The 23,166-nt window shown below is 38.9% G+C and overlaps 1 protein-coding gene across 1 annotated transcript in view; it reads right to left on the bottom strand.

Annotated features, from left to right (window-relative positions):
- Window positions 1-23,166, bottom strand: part of LOC107188290 (RNA polymerase II elongation factor Ell) — a 152,283-nt gene that overhangs the window by 16,914 nt on the left and 112,203 nt on the right. The window lies entirely within an intron of this gene.

The following is a 23,166-nucleotide window of genomic DNA, read 5'->3' on the forward strand; positions in this document are numbered from 1 at the left end:
TTTTTTTTTTTTTTTTTTTTGTTTCTTCAACAGACTGCGCCGCCATGTCGATTCTCAGTGGTCGACGAATAAACTTCTCGGTTCTCGATGTCTCGTATATATAATTGGAAATCTCCATATCGGAGAAACGATACGTATCTAAATCATGATTACTAAATTACAAAAATGACTACACGTGTGTCTAGATAAATCTTCTTTAGGCGAAAATGGTCGTCGAATCTACTCTGTGATTTCACCGATTTCTTTTGCAAGTTCGACACACACGCACGCACACTCTTCTTGAACATAGTCTGTCTAAGACGGTTAGATATTATCTCCATAAATCTTCTCCCCGTTCGAAGTCACTTTCCGTCCCGGCGTATCTTCACCTATCGAACACGGCCTCCATGATTGCGTAACAGTGGAGTTAATAGCACGGAATTATGATTCTCACGAATGAATAAATAAGAAATAAATAGACCAGAAAACGAACTGACAGTCGATGAAAAGGGTTTCGTCGTCGTCGACTACGTTCTATTCTGTACATTCGATCATCAGTGGATACCGGGATTTCGTTATGGGATGGATCTACAAAAACTGATGAAATTTAATCTGACATCTTCTCGAGAAGTCATTCTTTTTTTTTTTTGTTTTTTTTTTGCTGTTAGAAATAAATTACTGATGATAGAATTTAGATTTTTGTTACGAAACAGGGAAGGTTCGAGAAGTTGGTCGAGTGATCGATTGGGAGACGGACGATTACGTTCTACCGCGATCGACGATCGATCGACAGGGGGATAGGAGTAGAGAATGATGACAAGAGACAAGCCGATGGTAATCACCATCGACGAGGAAGGGAACACTTCTCTCACGGAACGTTCCGCGTATCGAGGACACGGAGGATCTGCCCCCTTCTCTTTTTGCCTCTGAAACGAAAGGTTGAACCGCGCGGGAATGCGATATGAAAGTTTCGTGAAGGGAGCAATAGCCGTTCGCTAAAATTTCACTGCGCGGAAGGACGATCTCGACCGTATACGCGGGATCTTTCCGAGCCTTTTCACACACGCGAGACACGCGCTGAGAAACGTCTGGCGAAGGGTTCGACGTCCGTTTCGACGGAGCATTACAGATTTACATACGTAATAAAATAAAGCGAGGGCATTTTTTTTACCAGGTAATAACTTGAGTTCAACGCGTCGTTTGTAGTGGAACAGACGTAGGAATCACTCCTTGCACTCTGTGGCCTGTCGAAAAGTCTGTGACCGTTCAATTGAACATTAAATAATATTGTTTTGTGACATGTTTGCAGAATTTAGTTAATATCGTTGAATTCTTCCAGGTAATTAAAAAATTCTGTGGAATTCGAGTTCATTTCAGTGTTCTGTAGAATTCCAGTTCGTTTCAGAATTCTGTAGAATTCAAGTTAATTTCAGAATTCTGTGAAATTCCAGCTCATTTCAGAATTCTGTAGAATTCCGGTTCGTTTCAGAATTCTGTAGAATTCCAGTTCGTTTCAGAATTCTGTAGAATTCCAGTTCGTTTCAGAATTCTGTCGAATTCCAGTTCGTTTCAGAATTCTGTAGAATTCCAGTTCGTTTCAGAATTCCGTAGAATTCCAGTTCGTTTCAGAATTCCGTAGAATTCCAGTTCATTGCAGAACTATTGTTCCATGTAAATTTAATCGAGAATGACATAATATTGTTCTGTGACCATCTAAAGAAAAATGAAATAAAAGGTATTCCGTTGAAGTAGAATACAAAAATATATCTTGTAGTAATGTGACAATTTTCGATGCATCAGGAAATATACCGAATAGGTATATCAAATTAGTTTAGTTCGTAAAAGGTGAAGCTAGGAAAAAATTTCTGTTTCTCCTTCTGTAACGTTAAAAACAGACGTTTCGTTAATTTGTATTATAAGTGACTGTAATCCGCAATATAATGATAGTAATTTGAATAGAACGGAAGTCCGTCACTTGTACGGAGACAATTCAGTGCGTATTTACGAAATTGCTGGAGAAACTGGTACCAAGAACCCTTGGAATTTGGAATTGTAATGACCCGTGCTACATTTATCGAGGTCTAGGTCGGCGGCCAGACGCGTAGACTATATGTATAGTACACAGTCGATACAGACCGTGTAAAATTTAAAGCGTGGTGAAATGATAAAAGAACGTGAACTTCGAGTTTGGAATGTGTACTTAGTCGTCCATGGTGTCGTCGAGGAGTGAAAAAAGGAAGGAAAGACTTGCAGAAATTCATGGTGAAAGAGGCAGTTCCAAGGTCTTTGGATCGGCAAATATTTTTTTGTTTATCTCTGTATCAGTCAATCTTCGAATTATTCCATGTATCATTATCATATTCACAAGGTTGAAAAAATTTCGACATAAAAAAAACGGTATACTGAAAATATGCAATGCTAAACCATGTTGTATCTAGTTTCGATAAATTGTAAAATATACAGAATTTCTTCAACTTATTTTGCCACCTGGTAAAAATTGGAGGTTTTTAGAATTAAAATTAATTTCTAGTGAATAGCATTTCGATCCACCTATGTGACCTGTGCAGACTTACAATATTGCCTCTCTATAATTTCGCTTTGTCGACCTTCTTATAATCACATTATTGGTCCCCATCATATAGTTAACATTACGTGAACCGTGATACGAAACGGAGTAACAGTTACGACCAATGAGAAGAAGCAAAAAACCCACCAACCAATGAAACGATCGCAAAATCTCTTCCACTGCCCTCTATAATCCTACTGTAAATTTCAACATAAATACCACAACTACAAGACGGCTATACAGTGAAAAATTTGAAAAATACAAACGGGCTGCACAGAAATTCTTTCTTCCATCAACCCAACAATTTAAAATTTTTCATGCAAAATTGAATCGTAAAGCTGCGCCTGCACATGAATAATACATACACATGAAACGTAAGATTCCAAAGCTAATACAACCAAAAAAATCGCGTTGCAAACATTCTGTCTACCCAGTTGTACAAATACAGAATACGCGAATAAAGAGTCTGCAACCATGTCAGGCACCACTCGACGTCGTTACGCAAACGGGGGTCGCATTGTCGCGTAGAATTTTCTATTGCGATACCCAGCGCGCGCTATACCGACAGATGTACGAACACGGTTCAACATCCACGTTTCGCTGCTGCAACGTTACGCAACAAGGTTGGTAGAGACTTCCGCGTATATAGACAGGCTGAAGGTGTGCAACGATGTTGCGTCAAGTGTGTAGCGGGATGGGTATGCGCGTACGCACGGCTTAAGGATTAACCCTAATCGATGCAGCCCAAACACACCGCCGACCTCCCTTCTACACGCTCGAATGTCAAAGCAAAATATGTAGGCTGAGTTCTCGCTCTTGTTTACACGTGTTCGCCGACGGCGTGCTGTAATCGGGGCTTTCTCGTCGGCAGAACGTACGAAAGCTTCCTGGCGATTACCGAAATCTTGAGTTTGACGACTAGACCGCGGATTTTCATGCAGAACAAAAGTTTCTGAAGTAATTTATGAAGATACGAGCAATCGTAGAAATTTATTTTCTCTGTTAAGTATCTTATCGGGGTTAGGATAAAATAGAGCACTCGTTGAATCGGATGAAAGTTTTGTTCTTTAGTGCATTTCACAGAGCTTTGAGTCGTAAAGTTTTGTTTTTTTTAAAATAGTTATTTTTATTTTATTTTTATTCATTCATAAATTATTTTTTTTTTAGTAATGTGTGTGTAAAACCTTAGTTGAGGCAATTCTAGTTGCCTGGCATATTTATTTGGTGCAAAAACTTATTACGTCGCATGTTACAATGATTGGGGTTCATTTCACCCTAATGCATAGATTGAAGGTTAAATTAAATAGTACCAAAGATGAAATCGAGTCGTGAAAATATATTCCTCTATCCTCAGATTGTAATCTAGACTGCTAAGAACAATTAGGGGATCGGTAATGTGGGTGGTATTGTTGGGACAACTAAGAAACAAAAGGCATGCTGTATTAACCTATAATTTTAATACAATATCTTTTTTCAGGAATTATGTATTTCAGCAATCAGCACACTGGCTGCATCAGACGTTCCTCTAATTGTTGTGGGCAGTGTATATTACCTACTGATAGATTATTTTGTAAATGTTTGCAATCAAAAGTCAAACATCGATTTCAAGTCAAATGGCACCGAATGGTAGTCAGGGGTTAAATACATATTGTTTAGAAATCATCGAAGCTCAATAGTTAATAGCTCTATGACATATTTCACGAAAGTCGGAAAGGTGATTCAACGGTATCGTCTCACGGGCTAGATTTTAATTATGCTCGGACGATTACAATCCGACCCTTCGTTCGCCAGCTCGCGTTCCCTACTCGCGGTGCCAGCTTCGAATTATTTTGGTGCTTAAGGCCGCAACAGCTGAGAGCCGAGCACCGATTGCTCGAGAGTAGTCGCATACGCGGAATTCCCGCGGCAGGGAATTGCCGGTAACGCGGCGTAACCGTTTTACATACAAGACTCGTGTCTCTCGTCTCGATATCAGCCACTCGAAGCAACAAAATAAATAATCACTTCCGATTCTAATCCACATCTATTGCAGTTTTTGTATTAATTCCGAACATCTAATCGAATTCACTGTTTACTCATATTTTAGTAAATTATCCAGGTGTACCAATAAGTAATTCATTATGTATTTTCAATATGGTGGCAATACGATGAAGAGTATCACAGAAACTAATGGATTACTTATTGGTACAACTAGCATACAAATTACATAAATTATATAAGTCCATCATAATTTTGGTCCCTCTTAAAATACGGTCTACGCACAATCGAATAATCGAAAAATGTATGAAATCTACATTCTGGTAACGGAATGCATTTTACACCTGAACAGACCTTTCGAATTCATTTACGACGACAGAAGTCCCTCCACGGAGTATACAATTAAGATTCCGCTATTGTCTGTCGGCGAAAGACCAAAGCGGGGTGCAGTGATCCCCGGTGGAACGAAAGCTCGTAGGTGGGGCCGAGTCATCGGTTCATTTATAGAGAGTCGTCGATTGAGAGGAATGCGCGTTACAAATGATTGCGTCACCGGGAACAATCACGAATGAGGGGGAAGAATATACCCTGATTTAAGGAACGATTATGAAGCACCTTCGTGGAGTTCACGGTACAACGACGTCCCCAGCAAGAGTGAAAGACACTCCGGCCATCGGGTCGGATAAATGACGACGTAGAACTACGCGTTGACGCATCTCCAGTGACTTTTCTGAACTGTCTTCATAATCGTCCTTTCAGTCACGCCGCGCATGGAAAGAGACAGGAAAATGAAAACGATCGTCGGAATTGCGTCTTTTGTTCTTGGGGACCTCATTAGAACACGATCACCGATGTTAATGGTGGAAGACCTGTAGCTTCGACTAGTTCGCGATCATAGTTAACAGTTCGTAAATGAGTAGAATTTTTTTTAACACTAGAACTACCACGCAAGTCAAAATGACTTGTCAATACACTCTTACAACGATGATTAAAATGGTATAACAATATATTTCCTTGAATCTTTTGTAACTTTTATTACGATACGACATTAAAGAAATTAGTTAATTTATAAATTTGTAAATTTTCAAAAGTTTGTCATATTTATCGATTGATCGAAAATGATATTCGTTTATCGTTGGTAGTTCTAGTGTTAAAATGTCGAATGTGGATAATTTTGATTGATCTATTTTTGTTGATTCACACATACATGTTTGGGACAATGGAACCTCGATTTTCGAAGGATTTACTTATTCTTTCAAATTTGGCAATCATAAGTAAATTAACTATGCTGCATGATCGAGATTCGCCATTGTTTTTTCAACATCCTCCGCCGTATTTATTGGGCACAACGTGGATAAGATACCTTCGTATTTAAATGATAGTCTTATTTTACTATGTAAAATAGATTACTGATTGGTACCATTAAAAATATTAGGAAGACATTTATATTGTTGATTCTGCGCTATCGTATCCGTCATATTTATTTATTTATTTAGTAATTTAATGGGTATAACCCCAGTATAGATATATAACAATTAATGAAAATAAGATTAGAAACAATTACATCAATATATTATACAGTGGAATTAGTCAAGAAAATATTAACTAAATTTAAACAGTTTTTAGTGCCCTATGTAGGGATGCCTTAAAGTATTCAATAGAGCCACTGAAAAAGTCAATCAGAAATTATTTTCACTATAATTATATTCCAAGTGTTCTCTACGTTACTTGTCAACACAGCCGAGAGGCTATTCCTATCATTCGACGTCGTTCATTTTTCACATTCCACCGGGATACTGGTACCAATTTACTGAATTTCAGTTGCATTTTGTTCCCGTCCACCTCGTCTTTCGACTCGAATTAACAGATCCATAACGTGTACGAACGATCAAGGTTCTCGTTAGTCTCCGTCGCTCGTCGGTTCCCTGAATCCAAGAACGATTAAAATAAACGTATCCGAGGCGCCGTTCGCCTCTCGAAATAGCCACTCTTCCAAACTCATTATTTATATATATGAGTGTATACATATATATATATATGCTCGAAACATCGCCAATTTTCCACGGTTCTCGCATGTAACGAAATCAAATTTCAATTTTAACTTGTGATATTGTCAAGAGAAGATTTCGATTAGATCTCCAACGAACAATAGATTTGCGATAAATAAACGTTATCGATATAAAATAACGTTCAGATTGAAAAAACCTACGGAATTACGACCAGTAACCGGACCAACCGTTGCAGAGGGTGTCTCGTTTTGTCAACTTTAACGAGCCAGGACGACGTTCAGCGAGGCGCGTCCAAGCATCGAGAAAATCGCACTTAATTGAACCGAAGTTTCGAACCGGGCAGCATTCTCTGTCGACTGGATGAAGTTCGGCGGACTCTCTCGAGTGTATACACCGAACTTCGAGTACGTTTCATTAGCTGTACCGGGCGCGAACGACGTAGGACGAAGCGTTTAAAAACGAAGGTGCAGTGAACAAGGAATACACACGAACGAGGAGATAGTCGAATGGAGTGAAGACCTCAGTGGAGGTTTATTGGAACATTTACTTAGGCTTTAATGTTCTAAAATTTTTAATGAAATAGATAAGCTGATAAGTAGGTCTCGTATATGGAAAACAGAGGACGAAAATCTGAATTTATTTATTTATATATTTTACGGAATAATTCAAATAAAAATACAAGAGAAAAGAAATAGAAGAAAGAAACACCAAATGTTTACAAGGCACTGTGAACTTGGTTTTTGAAAGACTAGAAAGAATTCGATGTTTAATAAATGCAGTAAGTGGGATCAGAGATAGAAAAGCTTGAGTTGTATCTTTGAAATATATATAATTATAAACAGCGATTGAAATGAGAATTTAAGTTATGTTCCAATGATTTTGCGAAACGAGTATCGTACAGTTTTTTTTTTACTGTTGATCCGTAGAAAGTGAACAAAAAACAAATCCCCTTTATTGGGATTATTTATAATAAATTATACGATAGTGAAAATCACATAACTCGAAAGATTCCTACGATGATGATAGAATAAGGTAGAGGTTTCCTAAGTACAATCTATGAATCTATAACATTGCATTTTGAATATAGTATATTGTTCGAGGGTGCAACGCCGAAACAGCGGGGGAGTTATATAGGCGAGAGGGGAGAAATACGATTACCTTTGAAACGTTCAGTCCACGTCTGACCCGAATAACGCAATTCGGAGTCAGGTCCGAGGCTCACAATAGACGCGATCTCTCGAGAGCGGCTTTCACTGGCCGAGCGAAGTCAGGTGCGCTCGATCGCCGGCGATAACGCGCGTCGAAACGTCGGGAAAACGAGAGGGGAAGTGAAAAAGAACAGATTCACGGTCGGCTCGTGATTACGCGTGAGTTTACAACGTGTCGAGAAGCACGAGACACCGGGGTGGTCCTGTCGAAAGAGTAGGTCGCACGACAGGAGACGTAGAGATGGGTGATCGAAGTGTTCAAACATGTTCAAACTCCTGACGAAATTTTCAAGCTGTTCCGAATTTCTGACGAAATACCCAAACAGTTCTGACTCTTGACAATATGTTCAAAATAGTTTGAACTAATTAGGAAATGTTCGAGTATGTTCGAACTTCTGACGAAATGTTCGAGTATGTTCGAACTTCTGACGAAATGTTCAAATGTGTTCGAACTTCTGATGAAGTGTTCAAAAAGTTCGAACGCATGACGAAACACTCAGAAAGTTAGACTTTCGGACGATATGTTCAAACAGTTCATACTACTGACGAAATGTTCAAGAAGTTAGAACGCATCACTAAGCGTTCAAACAGTTCGAACTCCTGACGAAATGTTCGAACATATTTGAAATTCTTGACGAAATGTTAAAACAGTGTTCGGTAATTTGAAACAGATCGATTCCTTGAAACGATCAGACATTGTTCGAATTGTCTGAACATCTTGCACTTGAAAATATCCAAACACGTTTGGACCGTTCGTTCACGAACCCATCGCTACGCACGCGGCCTTGTGCAAGATAAAAGTGGCATCGTATTTCATCGGCCATTCGTTATTCAATTACATATCACACGCTGCCCACGAGGCCTTTGATCCGGTGTCTCGTGGTTCTTGGATCTTTTTTTCTCGCACGGCTGTTACCCCAGTTTTGTCGTCAAGTGTCGGAATCTAACAAGAAACGGTTATCATTGGACGAATTAGGTTAGGGAGTCGTCTTACCTTCGAGGATAGCAAGAAATTAATTCTTTGTACGTACTCTGAATGTTTGTTTTGTGCTCCTGATCCTGAATATGCTATTGTTTTTTCTTAATTGGCTCTAGTTTTTGAGATATGCCTTAGATATTTATGCAAAATAAAGAAAAAAAATGAAACAGCAATTTCTATGATTCTGAATTTATTTTATTTATAAAATGCTATAAGAAGAGACAGGATAATTACATAGAAAGTATTAGAAAGTTATGAAAACCTTTTTCGTACGATATTCTTTTATATTTTTGTCATGGACAGTCCCTCCACAGGCTTACTATTCTTACTTATTTATTCTTTACTTTCGAAATCACTAACCCGAAAGTAAACAAATTTCACAACACACTTTTGATAAGAAGATAAGTAACAAAAAAGCAAAAGTAGTAGACACTTCAAATCGACACAAACTGTTTTATTTAAAACGAAACATGTACGGCGAAATCAGGATCCCAGAGTACTCTGAAACCAATTTTAAATCCCTGACAACACGAACAAATTTCTTTTCATTTTCCAGTGTTATCAATGCCATTTAGACTTCAATATATCATACGTATCGAAAGAAAAAAAAAGGCTATCAGGGTCTGCACGTGAAAGAACGCGTCGTTCCAGTCAACAGACTGCTAATTACGGGCTGGTGTTGCAATTCCTTGAGTCATCGAGGCTCGAGATTCGCGAGAAACATTACTCGCTTCGATTTCGTTGAGCATCAACCAACGATCTGCATTCGAAACGAAACGGTGGCAAACCAAGAACAAAACGAAGAAAAACGACGAAACAACGGTAGAAGCGCGAGGGCAACGCGAATCGAACGTGATATTTATAAATTAGACGAGAAAGCAGACGCGTTACCCGAGGACTTCCTTAAAACCTAGCCCCGCGGTGAATTTTATATGTCGCGTGTCGCAACGCTCGCTTTCACTTAATGCGATTTAATTCGTGAACTTTCAAATGCCCCCGCTTCGCTCGGCCCGCCATTCGTCGTCGCCATCGCCAACGCGCTGTCCCGCGGGCGCAATTGTATCGTTTTTCACGCGTTACCGTAATCGGGCCGCGATTACGCGCGCAATATCACGGCGACCAGCCGAAAAAAATAAATAAATAAATCAAGTTTGTTTCATTGAATGTGACATATGGGGTGCAGGGGGTTGAAGAGAAAAATATTAAACTCATATGTCTAATCGTTATGTTGTTATTATTATTATTTGGGGGGAAGAATGTACTAAATTTGTTGGTGAATGTATTAGAACATTAAAAATTTTTTAAAAGTACTAGGATGGTCACACTGTTTGCTACACGTGTCATCCCGAATGCACGCATCGGTCGTGCGAGCGAGTGAGCGAAAAACGAAGGTGCCATACACACCTATACACGCGGGGGGCCGACCTTGTGCCAAATGCCTCGTTCATCCTCAGCCAGGGACACCCGATCGCGGTTACGCTTATCGCTAGTTTCTTTTTTTCCTCTTCCATTCCTGCCTGATCTGTTCGAAAGCACACGAACATACATGCGTAAGCTTCGGGCACACAGAACATTTTTTTTTTTTTTTTGCACTTTGTGCACCCCTCGTTCGAGAAACTGTGTTGCAACTTATTATGTACGATAATGAGCAAATTCGGCTACCACTAGGGGAAAAAGTGACGTTGGGGAAGGGCCTCCTATCCTCCCCCTGGTATCGAGAATTGCTAAAATTTATGTCAAATTAACATTCGATTTAATATTTATTTTAGTACTTGAAATAAATGTACCAATTTGTAGGAGGCATTTCTCTACATCGATTTTTTTCGTAGCGGAAGTCGAGTTTTGTTCGCGGGGTAGATATCCACTAGTGGAACATGAAGACGGTGAATGAAGAAGACTGAAGCAACATAGGCTTAATTAATCCCTCACCGAGGGAAAATTTAAATATTTCGGGGGGAAATTAGTAAATCATTGACATTCATCGCCTTATCGACAACAGTTTTACCTATGTGCTCCTTTTTTTTATTTATGAAGCAATTATTAATGTTAAACTTTTTCAGAACACGGTTTACTATTATGCTAGAGGGGCGTCGAGAGATCTTTGAGGCGTTGAGGTGGGGCAAGGTCCAAAAGAAGGCTGGGAAACAATGCCTTAACACGTTGACTGCCACAGTGAAAAAAACCGTACGTAGCCAGACACGTCCTATTTCGTGTTTTAAGTCGCAGATCATCGAAAATATACATTTGCCTTTAGTTAATAGAAAAAGCTGTTAGTCTTGTTTGAAATTATACTGCGATATTAATTTTACCGAAAAATTTTGTAACGTTTTTTAAATAATCCAGGCTCTGCAATGTACGTGTCACCTTTATTTGAGTGGTGTAGCAGTTAAAATGTTAAGCGAGGACAAAATTTTAACGGTATAAAGTATCTGACTATAAAAAGCTGAACGAAAAATATCAATTCTTAAACTTAAACCCATCCATGACGCCCCTGAATGTTTTATTGGCAGAAGCAAAATTTCGCGTTCAAATATCATCGAAACGGATTATAAATTACATTGTAATAATAGAACAGTTCTATTATCTTGAAAATGAATAATTGCGATTGAGTTAAAAGGAGGGAAATCGGAACGACTGGACTGTAAAACGTATTCGTACGGCGATTCCGAGATTTCACTGGCCTTGAGCGCGAAACGTGCTGCGATATCTTTATCGCGAGCAAAAGCTTCAGTAATATTTAACATCCGATGTTTAAACAAATGTCAGACACTCGTATTAGTTTCTAGTCTTTTGATCTGCTTGTCAATCAGTCGAAATGAACGTATTTATTCGTATTCCAATTTAACATAAAACGGATAAACCTTCATTCCACCAATAGCCTCAAGAACATGTATAGGGTGTACATACAAAAAAGTCGAACGTTCTAACTTTATCTACAACTAAACATTCACAGACCCAGAAATCTTCGTTGACAAGTCGTTACAACACCAACATTATCAGGAATATTCATAGCACTCCTATATCACTGTAATGACTATTAATGAACGTAGAACGCAGACCTAATCGACTTACTAGTATCTGCGCTCTTGCAAATGAATAAGCTAATTTAAATTTCGTCGACAGAACTACATCTTCGTTTTAAATTACAGAACAGTGTTAACACATTCTATCTTATTTGTTTTTGTAAGTACAATGGAGTTAATAAGCTAATGGGACAATAAGACAGATACAAGATAAAGAAATGATCGTCAATTAACACGAGGAAAAAAACAATAGTGATAATCCATTGATGCAACGGTCCGATACTCTAAAGTCTCGATAACTGCGCGAAAGATCTCTACGCTAAATACTCCCGCGTAATCCTCACTACTGGACGGGTTCCACACTGAACGCTCGGCCCAAAATGTAGTTCATGAACTGACATAATGCACAAAATGTGTTCCGGTGTCAATCGAAGATTTCGACTGATCGTGACACGACTTTCCTCGCGATCAAAGCAACTGAAAGTGGAGAGGAAACGCGGAACCGGAACGATCGATCGTCGTGAATCATAGTTGGTGGGGGAATCGGATCGCGAAGTCCGTTACCGAGATTCGGTGACTTACGATGCCTCGAACGAACGGTTTACAGTGTTTACACGAACGAACAGCTTGTCGGTACAAGTTGATCGACTGCTCACCCCACTCTGGATCATCCTGTTGTTAGCTGAATCGCGTTAGACGCGCGTAAGGGCTCGTTTCTATGGTTCCAGCTAACCCAACGACGCGATCGAATTTACAAGATTGAACATAGGTGAACGGCAGAAAATCGATACGCGACGTGACCCAACACGGGATCGATTGCGTAACCGTCAGCGCGATTAATCGATATACGCGTGGCCCCGCGACGACGTTATTTTAAATGCCTCGCGGAACCGTCCTCCCATCGCCTCCTCCTCGAGACTTCGCTATTGCTCGTCGTCCGATTACGCAACGAGGAATACGCGAAAGAGGAAGAAGAAAAAAAAAAAGAGGAACGAAGAGAACGACACGAGTGGAACGGAAATAGAACACGAGATGTTCGATAGAAGCGGCCTTATCGAATGGAATATTTGGGATTTCTTGAAACTCGAGACCGCCGGTCGAAAGCAGTTTCCCGACGGTGTTGTGTGGTCGTTTGAATACTGGAGGCTCGAGCGGAGCAGGAATCGTTCCATCGAATAGGAGTATCGATACTTGCGGAGTCGAGAAGAGATATTCCCATATTTTAAATTTAAGCGGGCAAGATTTAGATCTGTCCACACGAAGCGTTTGAAATATTCGAACGCTTGAAATTGAAATCGGTTGCTTTTTCTGTTATCGACGGATATTTGAATAGTCGAAATTTCAGTCGGGGAAGGTCGATATTATCGCACTAGTGGTTTGAATTATTCGTACAATTGAAACACGAGATCAGCGCCAGGTGGCTTCGTTAACCCTTTAAATTCCAGGCATTTGAATCGTTATTTCAAAATTATGGGACTAATATGCATATATATGGTGTATTTTGTTATTTTTAAGTCCAAAATAACGATATTAAACAGACCTCCCTTTTTGGTTATTTTTTATTTATTTTTAGAGGGAACACTTGAATTTCTGAACCGAAAACGTTAACTTAGTATCAGTGAAATTACGAATCGTTAAATAAAAATTAATCGACAGGAGAATTTGACGTATTTTTAAAGTTAATGTTACACCGGTGCAAGACTGGAAGTTTAATGGAATATTTTGAATATTCGAATGATTAAAATTTTAAATCGAAAAGGGGTACCATTTACAATTTTTTTTTTTCACTAATTTCTGTTATCGCTTCACTCGCTGCATGGAAATAAATAAAATAAACATGAATTACCATTTTAAATATCACTTCTCTGTTTCAATAACATTCAACATTCCAACAAGGTGAAAATGAATGACGATTATTCGCCTGCACTGTTATATACGTTTGTTAAGTTTTCACCGCGATAGGGAAAACGGTTAACATCGTTTAACCGAGCTGTAAATCGTAACGTGTGCACCACCGTTTTTGAAATTTTCCATTGAAACGGTTTACGTTCGCGCGACTTTATTACTCCCGGTTTTACCGTTTCGATAAAATGCACACAACTGACGATTTTGCTGATGCAGTCGACGCATTATTTCGTATGCAAATTCGTGGTGGATTGGCATAACATCTGTTTGCTCGCCGTCCGAACGTAACGTAAGCGTGCGGGAACCGTTTCGATGCATATCTACGATTAAGGAAACAAAAAAAAAAAAAAAAACTGTTCGATATTTCAATTAGCCGAGTCAACAAATAATTCACCCGATTAATCGATTTACTCGCCACACGATATTCGAGCGACGAAGCAATCGGGGCGTGCGGTTTAACGGGGGAGAATGGAAGTGAATCGATAAAGAAGAAAAAATTTCAATACACGTTTAGCCGAAGCATTATTTAACAGTCCTTCGAGAACACACGTGCACGATAAGTAGACAATTGCACTTTATGTAATAATAAGAATCTTCTGTTATCTTCTCTACTATCTAGTAAGATGACAATGATTTAACAACACAGTAGCTAAAATAAATTACCAGTCAGCGGATGTTTATGCAAAAAAGGATCTTTATAGGCTAATTTACAAGAGTTGGGTTCGAACAGAAATTCACCTATTTGACTTATTATTCTATCAAGTTCTATATAAAAGATTTTTAAACATTATCGAACTCGTAACTAGACTGATTTCTAGACCATCGTGTATGCTATAAATGCGCAAAATCCAGTCTGAAAATTACCGTATCAGAATTAATAATAAACAGACTGTGGAAGTTTAAATAAAACTTCAATGAAAAAAAGAATCACATTCGGAACAGTTTTCAAATATCTAGAATGGAAATTTCGGTAAAACAAAAAATAAAAAATAACCTTAAAGGGTTAAACGCAAGTATAAGAGTGCCTGGGTCTATTTAGACCCGTGGACTACTTTTACTATACACCTTTTCCCGTTTACTTACGACAGTGGCGCGCGCATTTCTTTCCTCAAAAAACCGCTTTCTACAGTCCATTGGGAAAGTCGTGTCAGGCCCCGAGGGGGGATCGAGGGGGAATCCTTTAACGATCCTGCATTCCGATCGTTCACTTTTTAACGCACAAAATACATTTCGTAACGGTCCGTACCGCGGCCTGGGTGGAGATTACACAACGGTAGCCCAGATCTGGCCGCGAGCAATTAGAAACCTCCCCCCGCCGTTGTTCGACTGTTCGCGCGTTATCAGGTCCGTTAAACCGCGGACTGAAAATTTCGCGAGCGACACCAGCATGCCAGTCAGCGATCCCACGATACGTCGATCTGCAACGAGGGATTCCGATCGATCGATTCCGGGAGTCGATGAACATGGGAATGCTTGAATTAAGAAATTTGGTAACTATTCAATGATAATAATGATAAAATATTTGAAACATGAAAATTAGATTCTTTTAATATCTGTCTTTATAACGTATAGATTTCCATTTGCAATATTGGAAAAGTGTAATTAATTGAATTGAAGAGAAAAAATACAGATTTCACCAGTGAATGAACATTTCTAACCAAAAAACGCGAAAATTGTTTGAATATGAAATAATGAATTTTAAAAAATCAATATTTAATTGTTTAAAAATCAATAATTTATTTGTTTTTACATGTACTGTTTTACATGAACACGGTTAACTCTTCTGTTCCCATTGTTGCTATATGGTTACGAGATCTTTAAATTACGAAATAAGATATTAGTGTTATGTATTTCTTCGTAGCTGTTTCTCGATAATACTAATCATAAAATAATATACTTGGATTAGAAGAATACAATCGGATTGATTATTGAAACGCCAGTAAGACATTCTTACATAGATACTGTTACGATAATAAGAACTTCATCTTAACGTTTTTCCACCCGGAAGCGTATTAATAGACACTTAGATATAGGTGATAACCCACGAGTTTATTAAGTACCTACATTATATTGCTCGATTGCCTGTTACTTAACCACTGGAATTTGCTACTGTGATTGAAACGTATATTAACCCTTTCGGACTATAATTCCGGTTTAATTTTTTCGCCGTCAGACGGATATGTTCTCGAAAATAATATTTAGCAATTGTTTCATGAAAATTAGTTTTCCTTTATGAACGATCTTATTTGTTAATTCCTTTTTTTTTTTTTTCATTTTTCTGTTTTTCTGAAATCCAAAGAATAACTAAAATGTAAAAAATATTTTTCTGATTTGAACGAAACAATTAATCTTTGAACCATATATTATATATTATTATGGATATTAATATACAGAACCTGTTATAGATAATGTTGATTGCGCTACACGAAATATAACAAAAAAAAAATAGAATTGTTCGTAGAGTAAAGGCTAGGTACAGTACTGTAAAGTAGTTTGGTTATTATTCGAGTATAACCCTGGCCATTTAAGATCGCGTGTTCATTGGAAGGTGAATTTCTGCATCGAGAAGCACGGGATTCCCAGGCTTTCTTACGTTCCTTCGTGATTCTAGCCGAGCGACGCGGGACACGCGACGTTTTTCAAGAGGCGTAGACCGAACGACTGCGGATTAGTATTCCTTGGCTGACGAGGACCTAGACCCAGTGTGTCGGTCGTGGAATTGCCTAATACACCGTGTAGTGTGGCAAGTGACGACGGTGGAATTGGGTTAGAAAGTGGCGGACGGTGTCCACGATCTCAATGAATAATCACCGAACCCGTCGAAAGGGAATCAGGTGAGCGATGGATGAAACACCGCTCGACAGCGAACGGGACACGCGAAATAATACGGATTACACACTGGAAAATCAGCGACCTCGGTTCATCTGTGAAACCATTACACGATCCCTCTTTCTTGGTTTCCCCTTTCGATACTCGCCGATGGAACGATCGTCGGCGAAATTACGTAATCGATGGAATCGAACCGGGGAGAGTGATCGTCGAATGAACGCGAATCGAACACCGTGTTGTTATTGTTGCCACAATTTCATTCTGTTTTTAATGCCTTTTTTAACCCTTGGATTCAAATTTTACAGTTCGTTTTGGTAGAACATTTGGTAGATTGATTTTATTGTTTCAGGCTTTACGTAATCGCTGAAAGTCTGAAATAAATATTGTTTCGGGGGATGTTAAAGCTCGATGGACAAGGCTTATGCTACTATGAAATAATAAACGTGGTCTATAATATAGAATTTTTACGAAATATTACATTTTCTGGGTACAGACTAAGTGTCCTTATACTTGTGAGTGGTAGTGTACCTACTCTCACAAATATTCAAACACCCGTTATATATGAGAAAAGTGTAACCTGTCCCGTGATTAGATCCTTGTTTATTTACTCCCACCTGAGAGCATCCATGATCAATTTTTACGTTTTCAAAGTTTCGTTAGTGCATCATTCAATTCAATTCTTTTTTATTTACTCCCACTTAAGGGCATCCATGATCAATTTTTACGTTTCCAAATTTCGTTAGTGCATCATTTAATTCAATTCTTTTTTATTTACTCCCACCTAAGGGCATCCATGATCAATTTTTACATTTCTAAAGTTTCGTTAGTGGATCATTCGACTCAAATCCCTTTTTATTTATTTCCACCTGATGTCCAATACGGGGCTACGTGTGTCAGATGTAATACGAATTTTGGCTGTACGGATGATCGTTCGAGACTACAAAAGTGGGAGAAAGAGGATGATGGAGGAGGAGGAGGCGTCTGTCGCTCGCATGCGGAATGAAGGCGATTCGGGTACGCGGCACAATTTAGAAACGGCGGGCGCCGCGTGGCTGACAGAGCTCGAGCACGAAGCCCGACACGTGATCCCCGGTGCATAACAGTTCGCACGACATATATGTATATATATATATATACATCTGAATGTTAATTGACGAAGCGAGTTTCCGCGGGGCGCGCGCGCACATTAGCTGGAACCGATCGTTTCTGAGAAACTCCGACCGGGAAACGGAAGATGATACTGCCTATTTTCTCTGTACTGTAATTCTCAATTGTTTTGCGTAACGAAGCATCCAGATGGTTTTTGTTTCATTGGAAAGAAAAATGAATTGAGTTCTAGAGGAGGACTGACGAATGACAGATTATAGTGTAACAGTGATATCGTCGCGTAGAGGCGAGAATGAAGAACCTGACAAAATAAAAAGTAGAGAAAATTAGTAATATTATAATGTTTGCTTAAATTTCGTTTATTCATGGTTGATCAATGAGAGCAATGTTGAAATTTTATTGTGTTTAATACTATTTATATATTGTTATTAACTGTAGTAATGTTTCTGGTACTGAATTCAAAATTCTGCTACGTTTGAATTTTTAGATATTGGTATCGGAAATTCTGAATTTGCATAAAATTCCGCAGTCTAGTTACCAGACGTTTAAGCTCTAATGGACTGCTCGAAATATTTAGAAGATCGTATGAGTTTAATAGAGAGTGATTTCGAACGTTGAAATGTATTTAATGAGAATTGTAGAATTACAAAGACAAGGTGACTAAAGGTCGCTCGATATCTTTCGAGATATTTTAGTAGTAAACAATAATAGAATATTCAGACTGTCTAACGAATGGTTACAACTGTCGCGTTCGTCACTCTGTTAGTTTAATCAACTGTTCGGCACATCTGTTCGAATATCAGGTTCATAAATAATTAAATAGACTGAGTAATTCATGTCTCAGAATTATCTTTCTTTTCCTCGCTGTTGAAATAATATACTGCATCCATGTGTGTTTTTTTTTCCTTTCCAACAATGTTACCGATAAAACGAACGAAGACTGATAACGAAGTGTACAGGTTGAACCAGGGAACACGTCCAATAGTGGATCGATGCTAATTTCCTTTATGATATATCACGATTAAGATAAGATCTTATATATTCTATATATAATCTTCAATTCTTTTCGAAAATACTGAAACAAGATAAAAATTTCTATCGTATAGAATATAGATTCAAGATATTATTCTACAGATCAGTCCACTAAGAGTGAAAATAAATCAGCCAAGTTTGATTAAGATATTCAATTAAATCTTGCCGAACTTACTCTTTCAGAACTGAAGTTAAACTTCCTATATTCCAGTACAAAAGCCAAAATTACAGATAAACAGCAACGTATATACTGTTCATTAAATCAAATAAATAATGGACTCTATTCTGCAATCATTCGATTCACCGACGTACAAATTCCCAAGGATCGATCTCCGATACCATCGTGTCGAACAAGAACTTCCTCCCTATCATCAGAAACAGTCTCAACCCCTCCAAAAAAAAAAAAGAAAAAAAAAAATAACACACCACTCAAAAACCATCAAATTGTCCCAGAGTTCTCGTCCCATCACCTGGTCCGCCTTGAAAAGATACAACGAACGCGTAAAATCCGCGTTTCAACGACTACGACAACATTTCTGTACGATACTGTACATTTAAAACAGAAACAAGCCAAGTACAATATTTAATAAACGGACGAGGGGGAGAAGGAGACGAGGAGAAATATTTTCACGTCGCTTTATCCGCGTATCGAACGGATGCAAATGAAGCCGCCCCCACGTTATCGCGGCTGTGCAAACAAAACGTGTTTATTAATACCTGAACATGTTCGCCGTACGCGTGTTTAACACTGTTAAACTTCCATACGATACAAACACCAGAACGAAGGTATTCGCGGGAAAGCGATTCGATAACAGACGGGAACGAAGGGAAGAGGGTGGAGGGACTATTAAAGTCGACGTTGATCGACCTGACGCACGGATCCGAAACAACGAATTTCTCGAATTCCATTTGACTCGATCCGAAATATTCACGTGCGCAGACACTCACCCTTCGCCCGGTTCCACGGAAATCGGCGAACGAAAACGAGATCGGAACGCGGTGCATCGTCGACATCCGGATTCCTCCGTTTTGACATCGTTCGGGAACAGAAATATCGACGGGGCGATTGCTGGGGTGAAAATGAATCGACGATTGTCTAGCAGGATGCCAACATAAATGGGGAATTTTTGTGAATTGTATTGGTAATGGTTAAATGGTTCTGTTTCTGTGTATAATAGTATGTACAAATGCTGCTAGTATGTATTGGGACATTTATAGAATCCTTGGAGGACACTTACAGTGTATTGGGACACTTAGGGAATACTTATGGGACATTTATAGTGTATTCAAACACTTATAGAATCCTTATTCTTATAACGGTTATAGGATATACTTATAGTGTATTAAAACACTTACAGAATTTTTGTAGGACACTTATGGAATTCTTATAGGACACTTGTAGAATATGCAGTAAATGTTACGAAGTGTTACGAAATCGCTGAAAGTCTGAAATAAATATTGTTTCGGGGGACGTTAGAGTTTGATGAACATCGTTTATGTTGCTATAAAGTAATAAATATGGCCTGAAATATATAATTTTCACGAAACCTTGTATTTGCTTCGTACGGACCAGGTGTTTTAAGTCGTTTTTTTAAAAATACACACAACTTAAAGACAGTAGCGTATATTTTTCACGGATAAATAATCAGTGATCGTTAACAGATTTTTTTTAAATACTACCTTTAGTACGAAGAACTGAATTGTGAAGATATTGTAATTGATAATTTTTGGGTTAAATCGATGTTGGAAATTAGTGGCGCGCATTCGATCATTTGGTTCACATGTCTGACCAATACCAGTCGTTTCTACTTAGGCCGAACGGTTTGTTAAATCGCTGTCCGCGGTACGGTGTTATTCAGCTTCTGGAATAATTTCATGTAAACCGATGGTTAGAAGATATCGAGGTCGATGAGATACCGACAGTGATCGGAACCGTGACGCAAAATAACGTGTGTATCTGTAACATTCGGAAAATTGACTCACGTCGGAACTAATTAGACGCGCGCCGGTCTAACAGTGGATGAAGAAAGCATTAAAAGAAATGCTTCGAACGGGGCCCCGGAGTCGTTACAAATTGCCGGAAGCCGTGGAGAGATCTTGACCCTCCCGATGAATGGGCTACGTGAACGGTTCTCTTCGTAGCAGACGTTTGCGTGCCGACACGCGTTCAAGATGCGAACACTAGGAAGTCCTAAGTAGGGTGATGGATCTAGTTTAGTAGAGTCCAGTTGCGGCTCGAAGTGGTACTACAATAGACACCTATCGAGAGAAGGATCCTCTCTTCTTACTATAAACAACCAGATTTCCAGAAATGTAACATCGAACAATCGTAATCGATGATCTTTCACTTTGGTCCTTTCCCATATCTTATAATGCTTTTATTCGTTCATTCTATGAAATTAAGGATAGAGACAAATTTTTATGTTTCATATAGAATGTACAGGAAAAAAATTTCCGCATGCAAGTGCTTTGTAATAAATAGATATATCGAAGAGAGTGAAAAAGAAAAGTGTAAAAAAAAATACTGGAGGAGTACTAGAATTCAATACAGATCACTGTAACAGATATTATTCGAAGAGGATAGACGTATGGAAAAACATTGATAATCCATTGTGCATTATTTCCAATTGCCAGATTATGTAACGACATTTCCGATACGAGGATCATTATATTTATAAAATACCAACGGTAACTAAGTTCTGTATCGCCGTTCCGATGATTACCAGGGCTTGTTTGCCGAGTTATCGGCGACTCGATACATTTGAATATAATATCGTGCCGGTCGACCCGTAAACAACTAATTCCCCGGTCGTTAAGATCAATTGCGTGTGAATTATATGTGTCGGGGTCGATGCGATTAATCAAATGGCGCTCTAATGATTTAAAACTGCCTAAATTATCCGGAGACTAATTATGCTAATAGTTAAATGATATGTTCACCCATATAATAATATATCTAATTAATAATTATATACTTGCAACCGTATTAAATTACTTAATCAAGAGCCTTTTCTGAGTAAATTTTTTAACTTAATTTATTAACACGTGATACATTATATACAAAGACAGCCTCTGACTGTAGATTTTGTTAAGTAACAATATAACCAAGATGTAGAGTACCAGTAATAGATTCTGGCATTCTTCAGCCAATGATATTTATTTCAGCCGCACATGGCCATTAGTTTACGAAATATTTAACACTAGAACTACCAAGCAAGTTAAAATGACTTGCCAATACACTCTTACAACGATAATTAAAATGTTATAACAATACATTTCCTCAGATCTTCTGTAACTTTTATTACGATACGACATCAAAGAAATTAGTTAATTTATAAATTTTCAAAAGTTTGCCATATTTATCGATCGATCGAAAAAGATATCCATTTATCGTTAATAGTTCTAGTGTTAATATTCAGTACCGAGTAGCCTTAAAACACTCATCGAGTATTTCCTGTATACCGATCGCTCAAAGTTCCATCAAAATCCCCCCCAAAAAACAGACCATAGAACCCTTTCAGTCATCCTCCGAATCATCCAAATACGTTCCTTCAATTCTACGCTTTCTCGATAGGGAAAAGCTTCCGGCCGTTGGCGCGCGACGAAACCGCGACCCACATTCGACCAGGTGTCGCTCGTACGAAAACCAAAATTCCTGGCCACGTAACCGATTCGTAACCGGACAGGAATCCGCTTGGCGAAGGAGGACGTCGAGGGGGCCGGAAGACGCGCGAGAATCGTGGCCGAGATCGCGAAATCTCGCTGGACTCGCGGGTCGCTCCTCTTGAAACGCACGCGCGTGTGATTCACCTCTCGAACGAGAGAATCCTTCCCTCCCCAACACTTTAAGACTCTATAAATAATGCGTTTTCTGACTCATCAGCCGGCCAATGCGCGCCATCGAGCCGCCGAATGGCCTCTAAAATTCGCCGTCTCGGCCATCCGCGCTCGATTTGCCGCCGATTTCTAGGTCCTCCAGGCGATCATTTTCTTTCTAGAGATCGTTCCGCGCAAGTGCACATTGGAATCCCGACCGAGTGAAACATTCCTCGAGGCGCACGCGAGTTTCCCTTTCGGGACGATTCGATTCCAACGGACTCGATCTCTGAAGGGAGGGGATATATACGACCGATTTTTTTTTTTTTTTTTTTTTTTTTGCAAAGGGTGGAGTGAACAACCGCTTTGATCTTGACACGAATTTTGCATGGGGGGAACTGATTTCTCTAAGCTGTGGATTGTGGTGCTTCTTATGCAACGGAAGTAGAAAATCGTTGGTGATCGGGACTGTGACGAATCGATAATGGAAGTAGAGCTGGAGGAACGAGCTTCTGGTTGAGACATACACGTGCGACTACGAGGCAAACTTGTAAGATATTGTGCAATGTTTATTATTGCTAGTACTATGGAAATTAAAAAATAATTTATGTTATGTATAAATATTAATGTTGTTTCGAAGTCGAAAATATCGGTATTAAAACGACCTATTTTTTGTAGGTCTTATTTATTTCTAGAGGGAATGCTTTAATAACAGAAAACGTTGAGTTTCCTGCTG

This window comes from Dufourea novaeangliae, unplaced genomic scaffold (genome assembly GCF_001272555.1).
Source record: "Dufourea novaeangliae isolate 0120121106 unplaced genomic scaffold, ASM127255v1 scaffold118, whole genome shotgun sequence".
Lineage (NCBI taxonomy): Eukaryota > Metazoa > Arthropoda > Insecta > Hymenoptera > Halictidae > Dufourea > Dufourea novaeangliae.